The 24,533-nt window shown below is 40.3% G+C and overlaps 1 protein-coding gene across 8 annotated transcripts in view; it reads right to left on the bottom strand.

Moving 5' to 3' along the window:
* Nucleotides 1–24,533, bottom strand: part of LOC145998708 (zinc finger protein castor homolog 1-like) — a 347,264-nt gene that overhangs the window by 237,952 nt on the left and 84,779 nt on the right. For all 8 annotated transcript variants that reach the window (XM_083135199.1, XM_083135205.1, XM_083135203.1 and 5 more), the window contains exon 2: nucleotides 22,309–22,390. The gene's annotated coding sequence lies outside the window, so the exon portion shown is untranslated. The remainder of the gene's footprint in view (nucleotides 1–22,308; nucleotides 22,391–24,533) is intronic.

Here is a 24,533-nt window from a genome sequence, read left to right on the forward strand (position 1 = left end):
TAACCTAACAATGAAAGCTATCGATGTTGACGTCAGTAGGCGACGGAGCTCAATACGGTGTGCGATAAGCGAGACCTATTTCAGGCTCTTATACTCCACTAGAAGACGGAAAGCTGAAGCAACCGTGAGTCAGAAATGATAAATTGTGTAGTGCATTCAAGACGTCCAATTTCCGTGGCGGAGTGGCTAGCGCAGTTCGTTACGACGCGAGGGGTCCCAGGTTCGAATCCTGCCCTTGACATGGGTGTTCTCTGTCAGTTTACCTTCATCAATTTCACCATATCATATCTCATCGTCGCGATTAGCGTAAAGTAACACAAAAGCGACAATAATAACAAAAATCGAATTTCCTTGTTTCATGAACATCTTTGGACGTTTCTCCCTATTTCCCTGAAAACTTTCGGTTCCAAAATTCAGTGCTGGGAACATCATGCGCTTCCGTCCACGGAGGAAACTAACAAAAACAGGCGATAACGTTTCTTTCGAGCCTTTTCTTCTTCCCCTGGACAGGTCCAGTTTTAAACACTCCCAAAGGACCATTTTTTATATTGCGTAAAGTAATTGTTTCATTGTTTCCCTCCAGGTTAAAAGAGAGAAGATTTAAGCGGCTGATAAGTGCTGGAGCGGTGTTTTATCTGATTTGGATCGCGTTCTCTTGGAGGACGCCTCACCCCCCCTTGCCCCCCGCACCCCCCTTAGCCTCGCCGTAACCTCTCTCTCTCTCTCTCTCTCTCTCTCTCTCAAGCCTCCACTGCGAGGAAGTGGAAAGGTCAACTTGGAAAGAACCGGAAATCATTTTTTTCCGAACAATAACCAGGAATTTTTATTCCTTTGGCTTTTTCCCAGTCTCCCACGACAAGGCATTGTGGGACAAAATGACTTATTCATCATGATTCCTGACGGGAATCTATTCTTTTCTTCGAATCACCATTTTCCCTTCTTCCCACTTGATTTTTTTCTTTTGTTTCTTTTTTCTTCTTCCTTCATCCTTCGTTAATGTTCTCGCTTAGAATAGGTCCAAGAGCTCATCGTCCATTCAATCATATTTATTATGGGCAGCCTTCGTGTGGATGTCGATTGTTCTTATTCAAGAGGACGTCACGGCAGTGTTGCAACATTCTAAGAATAAAATTTCCCTTTGAGAGGGAAAAAAATCTCATTATCATCTAAATTTTCCCTTCACCCAGAGAAATCTAAGAATAACAACAATAATAATGAGAATAAGAAAAATAAGGACAATAAGAAATTTGCAGACTAGCGAGGCTGTGGCGTCTGGACACATGACCAGTATAATTCTCCATGGGACTTGTGCTGTGTGCTCCTGTTTGTGATTATCCCTTCATATATTTCAAGTTTTCACCATTCATGCCAATCTTCGCAATTAGCCAAAAGTGGCAAAAACGCAAAGTCAAATGATTTTTTTGCAAGAGCAAGAAGAACAAGTACTACTAGTAGGAGTACTAGTAGTACGTGTTTCACACACATGAAAAAATGTTTTGAAACATTAGTCACATACATGCTAGTCAGCCTTCTCGCTAACGGGTCACATATCGCAGGTTCGAATCCTCGTTAGGCATGAATGTACGTCCAATTGTGTTTGTTCCATTGCCCATTCTAAAGATCACCATTCATCTTCATCGCCGTTGTTAAACGAAGATGAAGAACAGCAACGCAAAATAAACAAAATATAAAATATGAATAGACATACGAAGCAGTGAAAATAACAGGCAACAGAAAGAGATTGATTGATTTGCTTTATTTTACTTCGCTTGTTGCGGCAGCTTTGGCTAATTTGCGAAGATGGGGATGACTGATGATATGATGAAACTGATGAATAGAAACTCACAAACATCCATGCTCAACCCAGGATTCGAAACCGGGTCCCCTGGTGTCATAGCGAGAGCAAAAGAAAGTATAGACATGGAACTGTAATCTAATACAGAGGGCTGTAGTAGCTACTTCGAACAGAGGTTTATTCCCCTTGAAACCATAACACCAGTATGTTTTTGTTAATTCGAATTTTAGATGATTCGAACTTCCCTCGTGTCTCCTTAGAGATCGAATTACATAAGAGCCCACTGCATATTCTGTATAAATATTGATTCAGTCTTTAAATTTCCCTTAAAGGGAATATTTCCTGCAAAAAGGGAAATTTTAAAGGGAATTTTCCCTTCGCATGGCAACACTGCATCAGGGAAACATGACTGCCGATTCTGATGGGAAAATGGCGCTGGCGATTGCGGGGAGCATGGGAACTTCTTCTGGCCACCGCTAAACATATGCAAGGTCCATCGTCTTAATGAACCTCTTCCTCATCACGTCTGGACAGCAGAAGAGTCGCCTTAAGTGACAGATAGGATGTGGAAAGGAAGAGTCGGGGGGAGGAGGCGAACACTCAAATCTCAGCAAAGTGACAACTCTACTGACACTTCAATACTGGAAGATTCCTGATTCCTCCACCTCCTCTCTTGCAACAGGCCAAGCTTTGAAAAGGTTCTCCAGTTATCCGTAGACATACCTTTGTTTTCCCTATCTCTCCTCTCTCACTCTCTCGGGAAAGAGGAAATGTTTGTTTAGGACTTGCCCCTAACCTCCTCTTCTCCTTAAACTCCCCTGACACCATTCTCATATCTTTTTCCACAAAAAACAACCGATTCACAAAAAAGACATTCCCCGGGCAATAACACCAGTCCTCAAGTCCCCAAAGATAAACAGTCCATCGTTATGGCTCGACCATGACGAGAAAAACCCCCGCGAACCAAAGTGGACAGTCTTTTGTTTTCCCCAAGTGCAAACTGTGGACGGCTGAAAAACGCCGCAGTTTGGCAACGCGGGGGCAGGATTATGTGGCAAATTCAACGACAATGCCAGAGGGTTCTCTTTTGGGCGCGGAAAAACTCTAAAATGCTGTACAGTTGTGGAAAGAAATACTACTGATATTAGGGCTGTATTTACTTTTTCCCATGACTGTACATAGAGTAGCCTACATCCATAAGCCCCTGGCTTCATTTTCTTTATGTAGGCGCGCCTACCGTGCATTCAGACGTCAATGACTTAAATATTGCAAAGGGTATCTACGCTATAACATCCCGACAACAGTTGGCTGGTGTCTAAAAAGTAGGAGACGAATTGAAGAGTAAAATAGCCAGAGAAAGTGATTGGGAAGGCAGGGAGGGGATAAGGTAAGTCAATCTTGCGGGTTAAGTAAGTAAGAAATAGAAAAAGGAACTAAAAGAACGAAACAATTGTGAGGAAAAACAACAGCTTAGAAGGAAAAAGTGCAGTAAAAGAGAGGAGATAGGCATTTCGAGAAAGGATTGACGACTGGTTTGGTTTATTTTACTTCGCATTTCCGCTGTGCTAACCACGACGCCACGGAGGTCGGTTTTTGAGAAAGGGCATTTGTAAAATACGTATTTGATACGCAGAGAAAGGCACCGATTAAAACTTGCAAAGTTGGGCAAACAATTGGAGCACAAAGCTCATAGATGTTCAGCACTACCAATGGCATGTCCAACTGCGCATGCGCTGACTGGACGAGTGTATTGACAAAATAGGGATGGAACGCACAAGAGAAGCAGGTAAAGATATACGTCAGGAGGGTTGTGAGTGCAATCATAAACACAAGGAGAGCGATTATAAGTAAAACAACCGAACGAAATGCTGGTCCGAAACCTACAGCTTTGTTCCGTGTGTGCTTCTACCTTCCTCCCCTATCGCTAGTAGACTCGCCCTCCCGATCTATAGTCTTGCCTTCCGCGGTCGGACATAAGCACCATGTGCAAGGAAAAGAACACACGAGGAAAAGAGAAGGTGATATACAGTCTACGAAAGGAAGCACACCGGACATGCACGACTTCAACGCCCACCCTAATGTTCCATGTTATGCAGATGCAGGGAGGACGGTGACCAAATGTTGACTTTTCATTGGCCAGTAATAAAGACAGACAATTTCGCACACAGCGGCTTCTAAATACATAATTCCGCACATTTTCCATCTCAGGCGGGGTCGTTATTTTTCGGGGAGGGGGAGAGAGGTGCGTCTCAAGGGTAGGGCGTGGTGCCTGCATTATGGTGGCAAAACCGTGATGGTATCTTTTCCCATTGTTTTCTGGTGGCTGGCTGCCAGTGTCAAGGCCGAGTCGGGAGCCTCCGAACGAACTCTTTACGCTGGACTTGCGGCAGTGTTGCAAACCGCACGATGTAAAATATCACTAAACTCTACACATTCACGTTCTTGCAAAGTCGATAGCAACCAAGACAAATAGGTGTCAGAGAGTTCGAAAAACACATCTGTACCTGACCAGGTTCGAACATGACCCCTTGGTGAATATGCTGAGCACTTCACCACGGAGGATGTACGGGGTGATCCTCTCAGGTAGTACAACCTCAATTTAAATATTCACTAACACTATAATATTCCATATTTAATATTTTTTTTTAAAAAATGTTTTTGAGCCTTGTCCTATTTTCCGCTTTTATATCGTTTGGTAGGTGATTAAATATTTTAACTGCCATCTGTTCGGCTCCTTCTTGAACTAATGTTAGCCTGGTGAAGAGGTTTGTTTCGAATGTTATAGGTATGTTCTATTGAGCTTCGTGACATATTTTTTCTCGCATATAATGCCATTTCATACATGTACAGTGAAGGGAGGTTTAATATTTTATATTTTTTAAACAACGTCTTCCACGATTCCCTAGTCTTTGTTCTTGCTATAATCCTAATAGCTTGCTATTGTTTTCTAAATGCTTCGAAACTTTCCGGTGAATTCCCCCAAGATTCTATTGCATAATTTATGAGTGAATGAAAAACTGCATAGTACACCTGAATTGGTGAATGTCCCTTCGTGCACTTCGAATCACGCTCATAAAGTTACCACCCTCGTATAAATTAGCTTTCAATATTGATGTCAAGCGTGGTTAATAAGGGACCTAATACTTAAACTTTAAAAAAAATCCAGTTACTGGTTACTTTATCCGAGGGTTGGCAACCTGTAGATTTTCGCGCTTTACTCGATACCTGAAGAAGTCGGGGCCGCAGGGTAATAAAGAAGAAAATGGCCCGAATAAAGTTTCCAGACAGAACTCATAAAACGTGGCTCTCGAGAGGAAACAGGTGGGTGGTTGGGCCTCGACCGCAGGTATCGAGGTTGCAGCCGACGAATTCTGTTGCTAAGAGACCAGGATGCTTTTCGGAAATTGGTCTGAAGCTCTTAGCAGCACCTGTACATCTTCCTATAGTATCACAAATGACCTCTCTTTGAATTTCGTTAAAGCAAGTGAGAGAATTTTCGATTGAATAAGCCACGGTTCCAAGATGAAAGTCGACTACAGTGTTGCCACAACACGTTGGTTAAAAATATCTAAATTACAAACAAAAAAACTAAAATCGGGTTTTGGGAACCAGAATTAAGAAATCGGATGGATATTGAAAGCTCGGGTTTGAAGATTATGTGCAAGTGCCTCTGTGTGTCCAGATGGGCTAACTGGGACCCCGGTTGAGGCTTACACTGGAATTCATATTATCATGTGAATGTTTACTTACAGTGAGAACTTGAGACACGGATGTAGTTATCACTTGGACATTTAGCAAGCGAGCATGCAATTAAAGGTATCTCGAAACCACAACAGATATATTTGGATGTATTCTCTGTCTGCTATGAGAACGAAGTAATTGTAAACAAAAACTCACGGATTCTTAGAAAACCTATTGCTGTTCGAATACAATGCCTGTGTTACAGTCATACACTCAACGCAGCTGCTACTGAAGTTGTGTGATCTTATGAGCTGTGCAGCTACAACTAATATATTCCTGGACAAAATAACACCACTAACACATGTGAAAGGAACTATTTCTCAAACGTCACGCGGATGGGACAAAGATCGTCGTCACTCATGTGGACAAAATGCTCTTTGGAACCAGATATGGTTTCACAATAACAGAGTTGGCAACACTGCAAGATAAATGAAGGTATAGTATAGATGCCTCCCGCGTCACTGAGCTTACGACTTTGCAACACTTTTCAATATCACAAGTGCAACTTAAGCGTAACCGTTACTGCGAACCCAACAGATTTACTGCGTCAAAAAAACGACACCTTTACAAAAAAGCATACAAAGAATCATCTGCATACACCGAACAGGATTTTCCACTATTTATCTACACTGATACAAACATCTCAACAACCTATGGGTCATAAAAAGAGAGGGTAGAAATGAAAGGGGGAAGGAGAATTAAAATATTTACGTCACGATTGCGACGTGCGACGGCAAACACCATCCGGGTACACAGTTTGGAATGTTGACCTACATACCTTGGCACGACAAAAGAGGCGAGCGCCTGGAATACATCAAAAGCCATGCTATAGGCGAGGCTTATTTACAAGAGAGTGACGAAGTGGAGACAAAATAATGCATAAAGAGAAGTGATTTAACAACTCCTGTAATTTAGGTTTCAGTACGTGCGATCCATGCACACCGAAGAGTTTTCCTTCCTGAATTTTCAAACTATTGTTTGTTGGGCGTAACTTCTCACCGATGTGATTTTTACTATGAAGCGAGAACTATGAAAAGGGTATGAAAAAGTTCCGAATTCTGAAAAACGACCGGAAATAAAGGACAATGATCAAGAGACGCGTTTAAATTTTTAAAAAACAGTTTCGATAACTTCTTAGGTAAGCAGACAAAAAAGTGGTATTCCTTAATAAAATTGATAATTTTGACACATTACTTGGTAACTAATAATTAATGTGGACGATTACTGAAAGGATTTGGTTCTGGTGAATAGCAGCACTGGTTGACATTTTTTGAAGAAAAAAATCGGTTGTTTCCAAACTAATAAGCGATTCTGGAAATATTTTGAATACTGGTTAAGTCGGGATTTCTCCCCACGTCACCTAATTTAACCCATGCTACAAAATTGACTTTTGAACATTTTGTGAAGAAAATTTATATGAGGGGATTTCATTAGTGAAACTTGCGTGACCGAAGTCCATATAGTTTTTATGTCAGTGTGTCATGTGGAAGGTGGATTAAATGTTTTACAATTCTGTACGCATTTACAGTTCAAAATTGGAGGATTTGTAATGTAGAAACTCAATATTTTAGCACCATCTAAACAGAGCCATCTATTGAGGAAATATTGGAACCACACACTGTGAAATTTGGGCAGTTCATATATTGCTGTATGAAAAAAACTAATAGTAATGGGTAAAAATGGATTTGATTTTTGGAACCAGCATGCTGAAATTATTCAGACAACAGTTATCTGCGAGACAACCAAACCCAGTGTAATTTGTCGCCTGTTTAAAACAAATATTTGGTGACCAAACAATAGAATCAACAGAGTTCAGAAACAAAAATGAAGTGAGGGCATGAGAGAGAGAGAAAGATACTACAGAAAGGGGAGAAGAAAAATGTGAAAGAAAATCGGAAAGAGAGAGGCAAGTTGCTGAGAAAGAAAAGAGGTGACGTAGAGAAGGAAAAGACAAAGAAAGAGAGTAACAAAGAGAATGGAAGAAATTTTTCCCTTCCTACGTTATAATTCAAAATTAAAACGTATAAAAATCTATTAAGAAGTTTTTAAAAAAATACCCGGAACAGATGGCCATTAAACGTACCCACGAGTGCCGTTAAAAAGAAACAAAAACGCATCGGGAAGAACAGGAAACGACAAAAAAAAATGAGAAGAAGCGATAAGCTTAGAAAGGTAAAGAGCTTTTTCAAGATAAAACTGCAACCCAAACGGAAACCCATTATGCCTCAGAAGGAAAAGTGCAATTTGCAATTCCTGAAACTGAAACAGGAAGGGAAAAAAGCGAACTGCCAATAAATGCAAAATTTGCAAACAATGCAACAGTAGAAGGGGGAGGAGCCATTGAAAACTATTAACAGCAGGTTCACAGCGACTACTGGCAGACGGCGTCCGGGAAGGGAGCTAAGAGGGGTCATGGCCCAAATGAACGTCATCTTAAAATTACACAGGAAAAAACTGATTTCACGTTAGTTTAATCTCGTTGATATGATAATAATAAATGAAAGATTTGGCAGCCGAACAAATTTCTTGCACGATTACGCAAAGAATTCGGTTCTGATAAACAATAACTTGTCTTTCCCCTATTTAAAGAAATGTTTGGTTGCCAGAAACTCTTTTTTGGCTATTGCAAACTTTTTCCTAGTGTAGATACAAGCTAGGTTGGATACCCGATCTAGGCACATAGTGGTTCAGATCCTACATTAAACTAACTGTATGTCCAGTCCCGAAAAGCTTACAGAGAGAAAAGTGTTTCTTTGGAACAACAACAACAAAAAAATGTTTCTGCCAACGATACATTTGTTTAAACAGACAACAAACATGATTATTCGCCAGAACAAAATTCATTTAGCAATTTTGCAAATTTGTTTATATTTAACAAACATTTTTGATTAAAATTATAAAATTTAGTAAAAGGCTGCCAAAGTGTTTGTTTATAATTGTGTTTTGTTAAATCAAATATAATTCTTTCTGTGTTTCTGTGCATAAAGTGGACTTAAAACACTAACTGTAAGTAGGTACAATCCAGCTTCTATCACCGACCTCCGTGACGGGAGTGATTATCATGGCGTGCTACGGTGCCAGGGGTCCCGGGTTCGAATCCCTTAATCAATTTCTCTTGACCAGGAAATTTTGCAATCACTTCTTTGTTTCTGCGCGGCTCTGAGGTCCAGCCAGTCTCGTATCAATGGGGGCAACCCTGGGGGGAGGGCTGAAAAAAGGTATCTTATGACCAGACCTTCAAGGGCGGGGGAAAAGCGGTCGAAGTACCTTGGATTCGCAGAGGGGTAAAGGTGGCCGGGCGTGATGCTTATCTCCCAACTATGGCCGAAATCAAGAATATATGGAGCTCTACTTCCACATCGCCCCATATGGCTTCATGGCACAGGGGTACCTTAACCTAACCATTATTCATCCTCTTAGTCGCGATTAGCCAAAAGCTGCAGAAGAACTACACTACATAAAAAATCAAATCCCCCGGGACTAAACAAGATAATGGAGAAAAGTCAGAGACGTGTGTATTTGTTTCAATCGAGTGGGAGCGTTGAATACATCACAAGTGTGCCTGCACATTCTCCAGAAAGCGGTGGCGTTCTCCAGTAAATCACTTCTGGAGGATGCAGCTCTTTCCAGGCGTGGCGAGCTGGACAAAGACCTCCTCAAAGGTCGGCCGGGTCATGCCGGAGGACAGGGCGGTGCTCCAAGATGACCAGGACACTGATTACTCACTTGATAAGCAGGGTTGCCAGTTCGTCATTTGCGCCCGAATATATTGAAAGCCACAAGAACAAGATGCATCATTGCGCACCCTCCGGTCATAAACTGACAACTCGATTCTCCATACTAAATGGCAGTGGCATGTACCCTCCCCAAAAATAGTGCCCAACAAGAAAAAATAAGATTATGATTTTAAAAAAATGCTACTCGCAAATTGTGTATATTGTAAAGTCAGTGTTCGCATAAGCGACCAGCATTGAACAGGATTTTGTCAAAATAACAGTTCTGCGCTGTGAATGAGGGCCGGGGTATGGTATGCAATCATATATACTGTATTAGCGAGACACTGTAACATTGCAGTAATATAAATGAGACGCCGCGTGCTGTATATTAATGCATACCCAACAATGTGCTGGTTTGACTATCTTGCCTGCTCGGCACCAAGTTATCGAGTAGAGCTTGCATGTAAACCCGAACTATTTGAACAACCCTCGTACATTCTGATCAACATTTCCTCGTCGAGTAAGGAGCTCCAAACATGAACCGCGGGCGACACAAGAGCTAGAGTCATTCATGCGCATCCACCCGTCCTCTCGGATGCTGTCTGGACCACAACAAGAGATGCTTGCTTCTCTTCATCTGGAGACTTGAAGCCACGAGACGAGCTGGCCGATAGGAAAAAAAAAACAGGAGGGAGGAGTTTAGCGTCACACCCCCTCCCTGCCGCCGGTAACCTGGTAACACCACGCGGGCCCGCCCCTCGGTGGAATGCGGTTGACCTTGGGACCCGACCTGACCCCGCAGACCGCGGCGCCTCCTTGTGGCCAAGTAGTGCACCGAAGAAAGCATAAACCTGAAGCCGGTTCGGATAAATCGGTGCGGCAAGCTGTTTCGAAGGACCTACAATTGCAGCAACCACACCCTTCGCGTGCCTAAACAACAACAGAAGCCACACGTCGCGTATTTTCAGCAAAGCCTAACCGCGACATATAGGAAGACCATATTTGTTTTTCTTCAGGATTCCAGCTAATTTTGCCATACACCGGCTTTTCTAGTTCTTTAGGGGAGGGAGGTACTTCTATACTAGAGCCTCCGTAAGAGCCGGCTCCCATTCACGGCGCAGAACGGTTATTTTGACAAAATCCCGTTTCCCTGCTGGTTGCTTCGGGAGGAGGGATTCTAAGGTTGCCGCTTCTTGCTCAAACATGGAGCAGCGGTAGGCCGAATTGGCTGTTTGGCCGCAAGTTTCTTCGTAGGTAAACGCGGCAACAGAAGGTCACTGCCATAAAGGCGTTCCTCGCGCCTGGATTTAGCGTGATCGCACTGCAAATATGTTTCCAGTCGCCATATTTACGAGTACTTTGCATACTATTAAATGGACGACTTCCGTAGTGCCGCTACGATGCCACTGTATTTATCTATAAAAGACTACGAATCACTAAAAAAATGTTTGATTTAGAAAAAAACAGGTTTGGTTAAGCTTCTTGGCGATCGGGTATATAAAAAACTGGTAGCATTTACTAAATTTAGGTTAAATCTAAACAAACATTTGGTTTCTAAAAACTATTTTTAGGTTATTCCAAATAAACTTTTCCCTCCTCCCTGTGCGAGGAGGTTTCTATGAGTCTTAAAAGAAAATTAATGTTCTGGACTTACTTATTTGTCCGACGCTTGCCGTTATTCAAATGTTCTTCTGACCGTAGAACTGAAATACAGATTTCGCCCTAAGTAACGAAACGAACCGTGGTGTAATTTCTTGACATATTAAGAAAAAAATATTACAAAATTCCGTAATTATTCCATAATATTGATTGCTAATGTACAATTCTGTATTAACTTTCAAAGATTCACAAAAGTTGCAAATATGTATGCACATACAGAACATAATTGGTTCAATAATGTAGTTTACCCTGATATAAGTCAACCAAGCAATGTGCTTTCTAGTGTTGCCTGTAATATTTCAAAAAATTGTAACGTATTTTGAAAAAAATATATTTTTTTTCTAGATCCTGGAGAATTGTTCTAAGAGAACTTACTGGCAACACTGGAAAATATAAAAACGGTAGCTGTGCATTCAACAAGGGAACTCAAATCGTGCCAAGAGACTTCTCTCTCTCTCTTTCACACACACACACACGCACGTAAACACAGAGACTCCCAATTCTTTCTCCCCCCTCCCCCCGGTTCTCCCATTAGCGCGGCTGAAACAAACTCCTGACCAATGAGAAACCCAGAAATTCCGCCTGGGTGTTACCAGATTGGTGGACAGGGAACAAAAAAAAAAACGGCCATATAAATATCTTTCCAATCTCCAGCGGCCATCGGACAGCTGGCCCTCGCCTGAACCCCCCTTCCCCCTCCCTCTCGCAGGGCAGACGCGTAAGTGCCACCATTCCCCCCCTACGCCCGCTTCGAAGGGGCCAGCCATTTACATACACACCGGCTCGTCTGGTTCGGAAACACTTTTCAATTACTCCATTGTCTTCGGGACCTGGAACCCAAGGTACAGACCTCGTAAATCACACATCACCGCACGGGATGGAGAAGAACACCCCCCCCCCCCCCCCATGTTTTCAGACTTGAACTTTTTTAATGCTTGTCCGAAACGAGATCGCGATATTTCTTCATTCATTGATATTCACAAAAGGAACCAGAGTACTAATTCTATGCAGCGACACTAAAAATTCAGATTTGAATAATCTTCTGTCGCTGTGCTCATTTTTAGCACAATGAGGAAAACCGCAGCTGTCAAACGAACGCTGAAAAGAAATTTGCATACGTAGAAAGTCTTGCGCTACCGACACGGCCGTAATTCAAAAAGCAAATACAATATATATGAAATGATACGATTGCAAAGCATAGCTGGCCAATCTGCAGCAATCGTTGGGGAAATGGTGCGGTGATATATGGACCAAATGGTGCAGAGCGTACTGCTACCGAAATAAAAGTTTCTGCTCGCTACTTGTAACGGTACAAAGAGAGGTACAACGCTACTTTACTCTGTTACGAACTATTACACATCTCGTTCAAGAAAAATATTCAAAAGTTAGGAGTATGTGAATGTGACCTTTTACAGAAGACTATAACACAGAGAACTAGAAATGCATCAAAGCGAATTTGATGCACTGACACTGCTAAACGTGTAATCTTGGATTATTGGAAATTGTCTCGCGGTTTGATGCACTTTCACTGCATCAAATGGAATTTCGACTGTGGAGTGTGTCTTTTGATGCATCTTAGTGTGTCAATTGCCCGTCCGATGGGATTTTATGCATCTAAGTGCATATTTTTCAATTTATACATTTACATGCATAATTATTACGAAGCAATTGTTTGGTGCTTTTATTTATCTTATATGGAAAATAAATTTTGATCTATTACGATAATATGAAAGTAATTTTTAATTTATCGGCACAGAAATTGATTGATTGAGTTGGTGTTTTAAGTTCACTTTATGCACAGTAAGACTAATCGGGACTGGACCTACAATTTAAAGTGGGATCCGAACCACTGTGCCATGTGCCTCCACCGGGTCCCTGCACTAGAGAAATTTACACTAGGCATCACCCTCCACCTAAAAAAATCCAGTAATGAATAATTCTTTCAGCTACGTAAATGTGGGAAATGTACTATAAATTATCAAAAATAATTTCTAGAATGCACTTTACACACTTCTGAAGCACATTAAATGAAAGGTGCTTCAAGAAAATGTTTGAAAAGTGAAATATTTTTTACAGTGAAGAAATGTGTTAGAACTTTTCCCTTGCAAGTATGCAACCACCATGAGCAAGAAAAGGAAAAAAACTGATGCATTTGAACGTGTCACTCTACACACTAAAAGTGCATCAATTTTTTTTTTACTCCAACGACACGTTTAGGTGCATTAAACGAAATATCCACTTTAATGTGTCATTCGACACATTTATTTTGATGCATTTAGGTGCATCATTCAGCTTGATGCATTTTAGTGAATCATTTGACACATTTATTTTGATGCATTTAGGTACATCTTCCAGTTTGATGCATTTTTAATGTGTCATTGAAGTAAAAAAAATGCACTTTTGTGTGTCAATTGACACACTTTGCGTTCTGTGTGAATTTGTGCATATTTGTAAACTGTGGATCCATGAATTCTTTGAATTACCATCACACATTTTTGAGGAAAAGGTTTTGTCACTATTATAAAAAATATACAATGTTTCAAATATAAAGAAATGTGAAGGTCTACCTTCAACAAATAACTTACCTAATCTAAGTAGGAATGAATACATTTTAATCATCTTCGTCAAAAAAACAGAAATTCATCTCCCGAGATAAATGAAGTCACTTGAAACCTCTTCTAAATCATAATCGGAGTCCTCATGCAACAAATTGTTCTCTGTACAATCTAGTGCATTACTAATGCCGCACACTTCTTAAATGATTCAACCACTGCCTTAGTTTTCACAGCATCCCATGACGCTTTGACCCAGAAACTTCTTCCTGATTGTGTAACCTGAGTATGGGCGCATAAGACGCCCACTGATTTTCAGACATGTTATTAAAGGGAAAAAGTGCGTCTTGTACGCTGGCAAATACGGTAAATGGCAGAATATGAAAAGTGGTTTCTGTATTTTCCACTCAATTTTTCTCTGTTCGAATATTAACACACTGAACTATATACTTCTGTCACTAGTAAAATTATTAACAACAAAAATAACAACATTTCTGATTTTTTGTGACAATTACCAGCGTGGGGAGTCGGACCTCCAGCCCCCACCAAAACTGACTTGAGAAAGTCTTTGTCCGCCACTACAGCTTGGGGACTGGACAGTGAACTGAATATTACTTTGATGAAGTGATGATGGATGAATGGATCGACGTTCTGAGGCCGTTGTTTCGACACCGCCTTAACACTATACCTGCTATCACTTAGAAAACTTTCGCGTTCATAGTTTCTAGCATATTTTTTCCCCATTTGTCGCCCGAAAGATTACATGTACATGGCCTTTCTTGGTATATTCAATATTGATTTCCGCTCTCGAAAAAGCTGAATGTAATTAACGTCTCTTTTTATGCCGAGAGGATCAATAGTACAACTCGCTTCGCCAGAAACGGCGACAAAAATGGATTGTTCCCTCCCGTTTCGCACATATCCAAAGGACACGCACACAAAACGCATCTGGGACATGTAATGCACGCACATGCAGACAAAATCCATAGTATTAGCATACGCCACACGCATGTTTGGTCGATAAAGAAGTGCGTATGCCGTGAGGCTGTCGAACTCATGCCGTTCCAATTTCGTTGAATTAGCCGAGTTTACGATACTTGATACTACTGTACTTGATAACCAATCAGAAAACGATTTAAACCTGGACGCGTAATGTTGCCCCAACCTCGAACTTGCACTGTAAAAAATATCAGTAACTTAAAAACACCGAATACCAATTATAAATTACAAATACTGTACATGACAAATGATTTACAATGTATTGTAGAACCGTTGTAAAACGTTTATTGTAATCGTGATGTTATAGATTTCTATTAAAATGTAAACTAATTTAGGTTAAAGTACATAAAAATTGATATTCAAGTAACAAGGGTTTACATTATGGCCACTGGATGGCATCACATGCAAACAAATGAAAGGCGAGGAACAAAGCAGCATCGCTTTACCCGATCTTATGGTCTTGTTCGCAGTTTTCTGTCTTCTTTACGGTGTAAATTATTTGTTATTTGAAAATCTATCATATTTCATGTATTTTCATGTAAATTGTTTTACATCCACAGCCCTCACAATAATATTTTTTTACAGTGATTATAAATAAATTTTAAATTAGTTGTGTATGGTATTTGTAATTTAGTACTTCTGGTAAAAGTACTGTAAATGAACTTACGGCGAACCATCAGAAGATTTAGCTGTGTCATCTGCGTATGGTTACGTTTTTACAGTGTGCGTCCCTAATCTCGATTTAATCATTCTAATAAAACATTCTAAAGATGTAAATTATGCAGTTCAGTGTTGTGTAATCTCCACTCAGCTGCGTCTACATTACAAGCACAATAAAGTTAAAACTCCAACAGCATTATTTAAGCTCCTGCATATTCATCCAAACATTCACCACTCCATCAGAGGATTTTCTGCTTTTCAGAACAAACACCACACAATCCATTCAACTTTACACTTGAATTCCAGGACATGAATTTCCATCGTGTTTATTGCTAAACAATCCTTTCACAAACATATACGGGGTGCGTAGAATCACACAAGCACCTCATATCCACACACTATATGGGAGGTCACAGGTATACCTATGCACACAGGTCTTAAAAAACGTATATTTTGTCAACAGAAGGCATATTCCGTTCTTCCAGCAGCTGCAATCTTTTAATCAGTAGCTGATTTTACGAAACAGGTTCTTATTCTCGGTGTTTACTTTACGTGTTACAGCGTATACAAGATTTAACAACTACGAGAGCGCCAAAGCAGTATAAAAACATCCATGTTACTTAACATTACGCTGTGTAAACACTGTTTGGGATCTTGCAAGAGCGTTTTACTTTTTTAAAAACTCGATCCTTAGCAGTCGGCAAACAGGATGAATTGTTGTTTATATTACGCAGTACGTGCACAAACTGCTCCCACTACACTATAATATTTGCACTCAAAATCATAAATTTTGGCTCGTGCCTTCTTCAGAAGGTTTTATAACGGATGACAAACAAACGGTGGAGAGGTGGAAAAGAAAATTTCACTCCGAGTGTTTTATATTTATTCCTGTTGTATACCCTCCCAGTAATTTTATAAAAAATTACTGTGGTCACTTGTGGTACAATGAGGTGCAAAGACATTTTAAGTTTATTCTCGTCTAGTACAAGAGGGAAGTCGTATCAACCTAATCAAAAGTAGTTACAGTTTTCCAAAATGTGTTTTAAACTCATTTTCTGCATACACTACCGACCTGCCCGTCGAGATGTAGTCCAACCCTCCGGGCAGAACTCGTATTGTACTGACATCGGCTCATGCAACACACATAACGCATTGGAGAGAAGGCAGTGTTGCAGGATATATGTCTATTTTTATTACCGGTGACTGTACCTTATACACACAGTGCCATCTATTGAGGACTTTTGTTTATAATATAAGTATTTTCATTTTCTAGGTCCAGGGATTTGGACTGAAAGCGGATGGAAATAGTAATTTAAAATGTTTAAAACCCATTTCCTCCCGACTTCGCTTTCTCTTTTTCTTATTCCATCACTTCCCCCCTCTCTCTCTTGCTCTCTTAGGGCTCTGCTTAGGGTGTCAATGCGGTACAAGAGGTCGCATACATCTGAAGATTCTTTTCAAATTGGGAAGTATCGCCTGTCGAGGCGATCAGTTCTAAAGTCTACACCAATACTATAATGAATTTCCCGAAACTTTGTTAATAATTGCAGCACTTTCATTTCACAAAAACGAGTCACTTCTCATGAGATTCAGGAGAAAAATTCACCTCCTATTTAATTCTTAACCTCTGTAGTGGCAGAAGAAACATATACAGAAAGGTATGCACTTATCTTAATCGCAAATGCTATTACTATCAGGCGGGTTCATATTTCTCGATAAAGAGAAGACGGAATGTTTCAAAATTGTAAACAACGCCATCTGTTGACCGCCAACTGCAATTCCCATTTCGTAGTTCCTACATTAAATTTGCAGGTATTCGTTGAGAATAAGCTTTCACATGAAACTCGATATCGACAACTTTCGCCTGCATGATTCAGATGAGCAGTAGGTGACGATAAACGTTCCTGCTTTATCAGATCAAACCGCAATATCCCAGAAGAACGACAGGCAGCGAAGTGTGTAAACAGTTGTTCTCATCCGAAGCTAGGAGCTATATCGTTACGTAATATCGCCGCCATAAAATGCGTATTGGATCATTCTGGAAGTGTCGCAATTAAATTTCTCATTTCGGTTTTGAAATGCGAATTCATTATCGCCAAGTTGTTTTCATGCCTTTGGGTTTTTCTTCTTCTTCTTTCCGCGGTGCAGATTCATGACTCACTTCCTTTGAGGACAGTAGCATTACAGATCACTGGAAGCAGATACGATGACAATAGGAAATACATTATTCACGATGCGAAAAAAAACTAGAGGTGGCACGTTTTGCGTGTGATGATTAGGAAAGTGTCATTGTATGCATTCCATTGGTTTCTAGAGGACTGGTCGCACGTCCCAGTTTCAGCTGGTGGAAGATAAAACATGGCGGATTATTCCTCTTCGAGAAGAATGAAGGAAATTAAGAATTTATTCCCCTTTCGTGAAGGAAGGAAAATAAGTATTTATTCCTCCTTCGTGAAGAAGGTAGGAAAATAAGTATTTAATCCTCTTTCGTGAAGAAGGAAGGAAATTAAGTATTTATTCCTCTTTCGTGAAGAAGGCGGGGAATTAAGTATTTATTCCTCTTTCGTGAAGAACGAAGGAAATTAAGTATTTATTCCTCTTTCGTGAAGAACGAAGGAAATTAAGTATTTATTCCTCTTTCGTGAAGGAAGGAAATTAAGTATTTATTCCTCTTTCGTGAAGAAGGAAGGAAATTAAGTATGTATTCCTCTTTCGTGAAGGAAGGAAATTAAGTATTTATTCCTCTTTCGTGAAGAAGGAAGGAAATTAAGTATTTATTCCTCTTTCGTGAAGGAAGGAAATTAAGTATTTATTCCTCTTTCGTGAAGGAAGGAAATTAAGTATTTATTCCTCTTTCGTGAAGAAGGAAGGAAAATAAGTATTGACAGGCAGCAGATTTTATAAATCGTACACTACATGAAACTGCAAAATAATCAATAAACAAGTGAAGGATATAGGTTAGTTAAGTTATGCTACCTCGTTAAATACAACGTGTAAGAAGTGTCTGAATGCTACAGTGGCGTATCCTGCAAATTTCACTTTGTGTACTGCAACAATTCTCATTTATTGTATTTTTATTATACACCCTCTTATCTAGATGAATTACTTGCAAGTAAAACCAAGACAGGAATCTGACAATTTCAAATTTCCCTGTCCACCGATATTTCCCTTCATGCAGCAACACTGCCAAGCGCGGCACAGAAACAATGTTGTTTCGTCCTCCCCTTGTACAATAGGGGAGGAAACCCGGTCGTCAGAAGGGTGCGATGGAGAACGGTCAGTGGCGTACATAAACCAGTCTTTAAGTTCTTGAAATACTTTACTTAAATTCTACTTTAGAAGCTTGTTTGTTTTAATAGTTTACATAAGTGGTGTAAGGGGTGACCTTCCACGTAGTACACCCTGGACTGCATTTTGCAGACAAACGAGGCTCTGGCGACTGGCCGTTGTCCTGTTTTTGTCCTTATGTGTGCTGAGTGCCCTTTTACAGTCTCAGCTTTTAACGGAGGTCAGAATATTTCAAGATATTTCTTATGCAACGTTAGAGTTGTTATTTGTTATGGTAAGGGGCTGATGCACCCAAAAATTTTGAATTCAAATTCAAAATAGTTTGCATAATGAGTAGTTTCACATACATTAAAGTAAAATTTATAAAAGAAAATGTCAAAATTTTTCAATATGGAAAATAAGGCACTGGAATATACTATCGTATACAAGATTGTTGCCGGTCTCAGTGGTGTAGTGGTTAGTACAGCGTGCTATGACACCAGAGGTCCCGGGTTCGAAACCCGGCCTGGCCATGGATGTTTCTTCATCAACAATTTTCGCGATTAGCCAAAAGTGGAAGAAAAGCGACGTAAAATAAAGCAAATCGATCTATGTAATGCCTGAATTATTGATGTCATTGGGAGACTGACGTTGTTTAGTCTTGTGTAAATAGACGAGACTTGCTGTAAGGTTTTAATCGTTACTGGATGGATATCCCCCCCCCCCTAACACCATCCCTGAAACTTGACGTCCCACTTACAGGATGGATGATTGTAGGAAAGCGGTAAAGTGACGCACTCCTATTCAGGAGGTTGCAGGATCAAATCTTCAATGGATTTCCTGAGTTATTCCAGGAGAAGGTCGATTTCTCGTGGTTAACCTAACGGTACAAATCAGCGACGTTTACTAAATCGACCAACTATACTAGTAGATGTCGACTAATTTCGATACTAAATTCTAAGTGCAGATTTGCACCGAAAAGCGATTGGCGTTTCTGTAGTTGGAAATTAAAAATCAATACGACACGATTATTAAACTTTTCGAAAGTGGGTACTGAGAGTCAAAGGCGGGCGAGACATGTAGGCTTTGCTCACCCCCTTCTTTTCCACACCCGGAGGCTTTTAACCCACCACTGACCTCCAAAAAGCCACGGTTTTCACCATAAGGTCACAAGAAGGGAGGAAAAATTACAAGCAATACATATGCTGCTGGGCAGAGAAGGAAGATCAAATTTTTCCCCTGATCTCATTTTCCTTCCCATCATGCATCACGGAACCAAACAAAAGCAGCTGCGCTCGCCTCGTTTCAGAATTTCTCTAATAACCACGCACCGCGGGAAGCGGCGCTGAGAAGCAGATCCCTTTGTTGGATCTCCACCACGACTTCTACACAATTAATAGTATCTCGCTTTGTGGCCGATGAGACCATTGTATTTTATACGAGCTATCTTCTTCCCTCCCCCCGTCTCAGGAACGCACTCTCCAAATCCTGCCGGGCCCAGCACTCTGTACTTGTAATGTGGGGCACGTTGACAATAATAAAAAGGAAAAATAGATTCTTGAAGAGAGAGAGAAGGATGAATTCCGAAGCAACAATTACATGGATGGAGAGGGGGAAAAAAAACGATACTTCGATGGCAGCCCTTTCCTTGCTGTACCAAAGATCGAAATCTCGTCTTCAGAAGGAATAAAAGTGTTTCTTTCTTTAAGTTGATGGCATGTTACGTGTGAAAATTCTGCATTGGTTTTATCTTTCCTGTTCTTCACGCTGCGTAGGTTTTGTGTCGATAGGAGATTTCACCTTTTTCTTCCAGTGTTGCGCTGGCTTTTAGTTCTTCAAGATATCTCTATGAGTCAATACAAGAAAGGTTCCATAGATCAGTGGGCGCTCTCAGGATTTTAAAATGTTGATTTAAAGGCCGAAATAAGAAATTGATTGCAATTTTGAATAGGCAAATAGAGCGAAATAATTATGTTGTCCTAATTTCGTGAGGAAAAAGTAAAATTCAGAAGCAATAGCGCTGGAAATTGGCATTGTTCTTTCACGTTACAGAAAGCTTGTTATCAGCCCCGCCTAGTTAGCTGCATTTTTTGACACTAGGTGTCAGGCTAGTGCAAGGCGATGACGTTCCACCAAGTAGACGAATAGCAATGTTGAAGTTCAGAAAATTCAACAAATGCCTGTCTGCTGCTTTAAACGTTCATTTAGTTAGTTAGCACGCATCACGTGATCATACACCACCGCTCCAGAATGTAGTGCAAACGGTGCAGACACGAAATACATTACTTACCCACGACGAGTTCCACCGTGTAACCAACGACGTGCGAGTGCACCGAACTGGGGCTATTTTTTATTGTTGATAACTGAACACGTATATGTACATCTTAAAATTTACAGAACGCTACACCGTACAGTTCAAGAGATCGCCATAAAGGGGAAGAAAGAATTAACATAGACAGCAGGAAAGAACTCTTCTGTGTGTGCCTGCATCCACAACCATCACAGTCAATACGTTTTACCCTTCATAAACAACCCTCCTGCACACCCCACTAATAGACGGAGCATTGTTTCCTCAATTCCCAATCACCCCCAACAGCCAAGTGGACACCCCGCTGCTGAATCTTCCAAGGATGCGGTGTTACCATTATGCAAATCAACCCTTCTTCCACACCCTATTTTCGCCCGGGCAGCAAGTCTTTCACAAAAAACAAGCAGGATGCGGACAGCTATTACGAACGGAGTACTCACTCTTCACAGTTTCCACTCATTGTCCTCCAAAATTGACAATGCTTGACGATCGCCGTCAGCCCTTCACCTCAACCGGGCAATAATTGTCATTTTTTAGAGCCTCCGCGCGGATTTATGGAAACAATAATTTAATTCTTCTCTTGAAACCAGATTGGACAGTGAAAAGCTTCTTAATGACGACAATGACGGAGAGCCTCTTTTCTTTTCCAACAATTACTTCATGGAAACTTCACTAACGCTCTCTGTCAGTCATCACGGATTACGTCCCCTCCCCCATTTTTTCATTACAACCCGCATCCCGGCATGAAATCTTTCCCTGGATTAGCCACGTAATTGGAAACATCCTTTGTATTGTCTTAAATGTCCTCCATCTCTTTCCACCAGACAATCAACTGGACTTTAAATTGTGTCCGGCACCGCTGCATACATGCATTGTGTGTACAAGCTCTATTTGTCCAACCAAGACATGTAATATGAAAGGTAATCTATTGAACAGCTCACTTTTACGATTTCAATGCAAGAGGAGAATACACTTTTAAAAGCGCAATTACACTCTCAAACATGAAACTGAGTTGTTACCAAAAAATGGTGGTAACAGGACACTCCTTTTGGAGCTCTTGCGGAATTGTCGTTGTTTAACACAATCTTTGGTGTCTTGTTACATCAGCTGCTGCCAAACCAGACCAAGTATGGAGGCATTAACACCCGATTTGCTGTTGTATTACACCACTTTTACAGTAAAATTTAAAGTATTCTACCGTTAGCCCCAGTCTGCCTGTTAATTTACAAAAAAACCGGACGCAACCGTTTTTGGGTGTCATCTATCAGCGCTGTGACTAGAATGTGATTATGTGAAGTAAAGATGGCGTTGCAATCCAGTTAGAATATTGAACGCACACGCGCACTTCCATGCACGTTATACATATACGCTCATTGTACAGCACTTAAACATATAAGAAAGAAAATACAATTTTAGTTTAAATGTTTTATCATGCAGAAAGATAAATAACAATCATACATTAGAGTTGTCTAAACCATAAATATACATTTTGAAAATGAATTATTAAAATTGCATTAATCAGTTTGGGTAACAGCCCTTAATCCTTAGCTCTCATAGGTCGTATTTACAGTACTGTGAAAAGTTAAAATATTAACGGAAGTATATACTCACTCTCGGTTCATCTGTATCCAAGCCGAATCCAAAATCTTCAAAGCGTCATGATCTCGTTGGACAAAGATGGACTTGTGGTTTCCTACGAAAGAAAGAAACAAACTGAACTGCATTTCTTACTAAAGAACACATGAAGTCATTTAGCAATAACAGCAACCCATACTTAATTGAACTTTATATAATAATGATAAGGAAAATACATGCCAAGAATATGATGTAGGAACATAAGAATTTGTTTCATGTTCATTGTGATTATTATACAGGGTGTCCCAGAAGTCTTTCCCTGATTACAAACTTTATTCATATCCGCTATATGTAAGGTAGAGATGTGAAAGTGGTGGCAAAATGTTGGAAAACTAACCAAGTTTTTTTGTTCCAGGTTTCAGTAACGTGGTTGTAGTGTACCAGTGTCAGTGCCCAAGAAACCGGAAATGTTCACGAATCAGGAAAAAGCTCAGTGTGTCCCCTGGTGTCATTAGGCAACAAAGCCTGTACAATTTGCACTTTGTATGCACGAAAAAATAAACGTTTGTGTAAGATATCATAAAGATAACTTTTTGGCTGATGTTTTACGTTGTTTGAAATCGCTGAGGTTGATGGTTCGGCCACTTCTCGGCAAGTCAGCAAACAGATTCTGTGGTCTTGAACTTGTCATACCACGACTTAATGCTCTCGACATCGGGCGGCATCTTTCCATAAGTTGTTTGAAAGTTCCTCTGCACTGTTATTGGTGATCGGGTCTCGTGACACACTGAGATTTTTCCTGATTTGTGAACATTTCCGGTTTCCTGGGCACTGACACTGATACACTACATCCACGTTACTGAAACCTGGAGCAAAAAAACTTGGTTAGTTTTCCAACATTTTGGCACCACTTTCACATCTCTACATTGCATATAGCGGATATGAATAACGTTTGTAATCAGGGAAAGACTTCTGGGACACCCGGTATTATATAAATTAAAAAACGGTAACAAATGTAACAAGTACAAATAGACTGTCAATTCTTTACTAGATCCAACTTTGTAATATGTGACTGTAAACACTAGCGACCTCTACACAGCTTTCGATCATTACTGCTTTATAATACTCTTTTAACAAAAAGATTGTCGATTGAATGTTCTATCGAAAGTATTATTAACGCAGAACAATGGCAAGTTAGTCTATACAGAGAGTACATGATTAGAGAAACGCAGGCTGGCGTTAAAACTTTTTCTTGCGCGCTCTTAAAAGAGGAACAGAATATTGGCAAAATGCAATTCTGAAGCGGGCTGGCAATAACCTGTCCCTCGCGGAAGGTTATGGGCCTTTGTAATGGCTCCTTCGTCTCAAAGCGTGGCATTAAAGGAGAGCTATTGCTTCGCTTGGAGAGGTTTTCTTCAGAAAGGGGCGCTTCAGAGACCGCGATGTTGCAGAAATGTGTGTAACGTACAACGGTTGTTTCTCGCTCGCCAATTTTCTGCAGATTTTACGCGCGATCTTGCTTAGCTGTGGGGATCGCCACGGAACTTTGATAAAGGAAAGAGCGGGGAAGGAACAAGAGAGGCAGAGAGAACGAAGAAAAGAGAATAAAGAATAAGAGAAAGGAGCATGGGAAGATAATAAGTAATGGGGAAGAGCACAGAAAGATAAAAAAGTGAGACAGAAAGGACAGATGGAGGAAAATGGGGGAAAAGGAAGCGAATGAAATAGAGATATGTAAGAAACGGAATAGAAGGAAAGAAGAAAAAGATAGAAAGAAAGGGGGAGCGAGAAGAGAATGAGAAAATATGAAAATAGGGGGAAAGGAGACAATGAGAAAGAAAGGAAGGAGAGATAAAGAAGAGAATGAGAACAGAAAAATATATCGAATAGACGGGGAAAGAAAGAAAGAGATAAAGAATGAGCTCTGGTCATCGATAATGACAACAAATTAATTATCACATATTGTTTTATTCTTATTACCTGGGGCAGAAAAAAGTCAAAATATTTCAGACGCCAGCCTTTTTTTTTAGGGGAAGATACGGTATAATAAAGCAAACTAAACTAAAGCTATACATTTTGAAATATGATCTTAAAACATTAATTAATTAATACAAGATTGGATTAAAACTAATTAATTCTTGCCTTGCACCAGAGTGGCATTCCTAAACAAGGCTCAACCGGTAACAGCATGAATAACTATACATATTATACATTCTAATATTGCTGCCTCTATTTGTGCAAAGGTACATAAATCTTAATAT

This window comes from Lepisma saccharinum, chromosome 14 (genome assembly GCF_977018435.1).
Source record: "Lepisma saccharinum chromosome 14, izLepSacc3.1, whole genome shotgun sequence".
NCBI lineage: Eukaryota > Metazoa > Arthropoda > Insecta > Zygentoma > Lepismatidae > Lepisma > Lepisma saccharinum.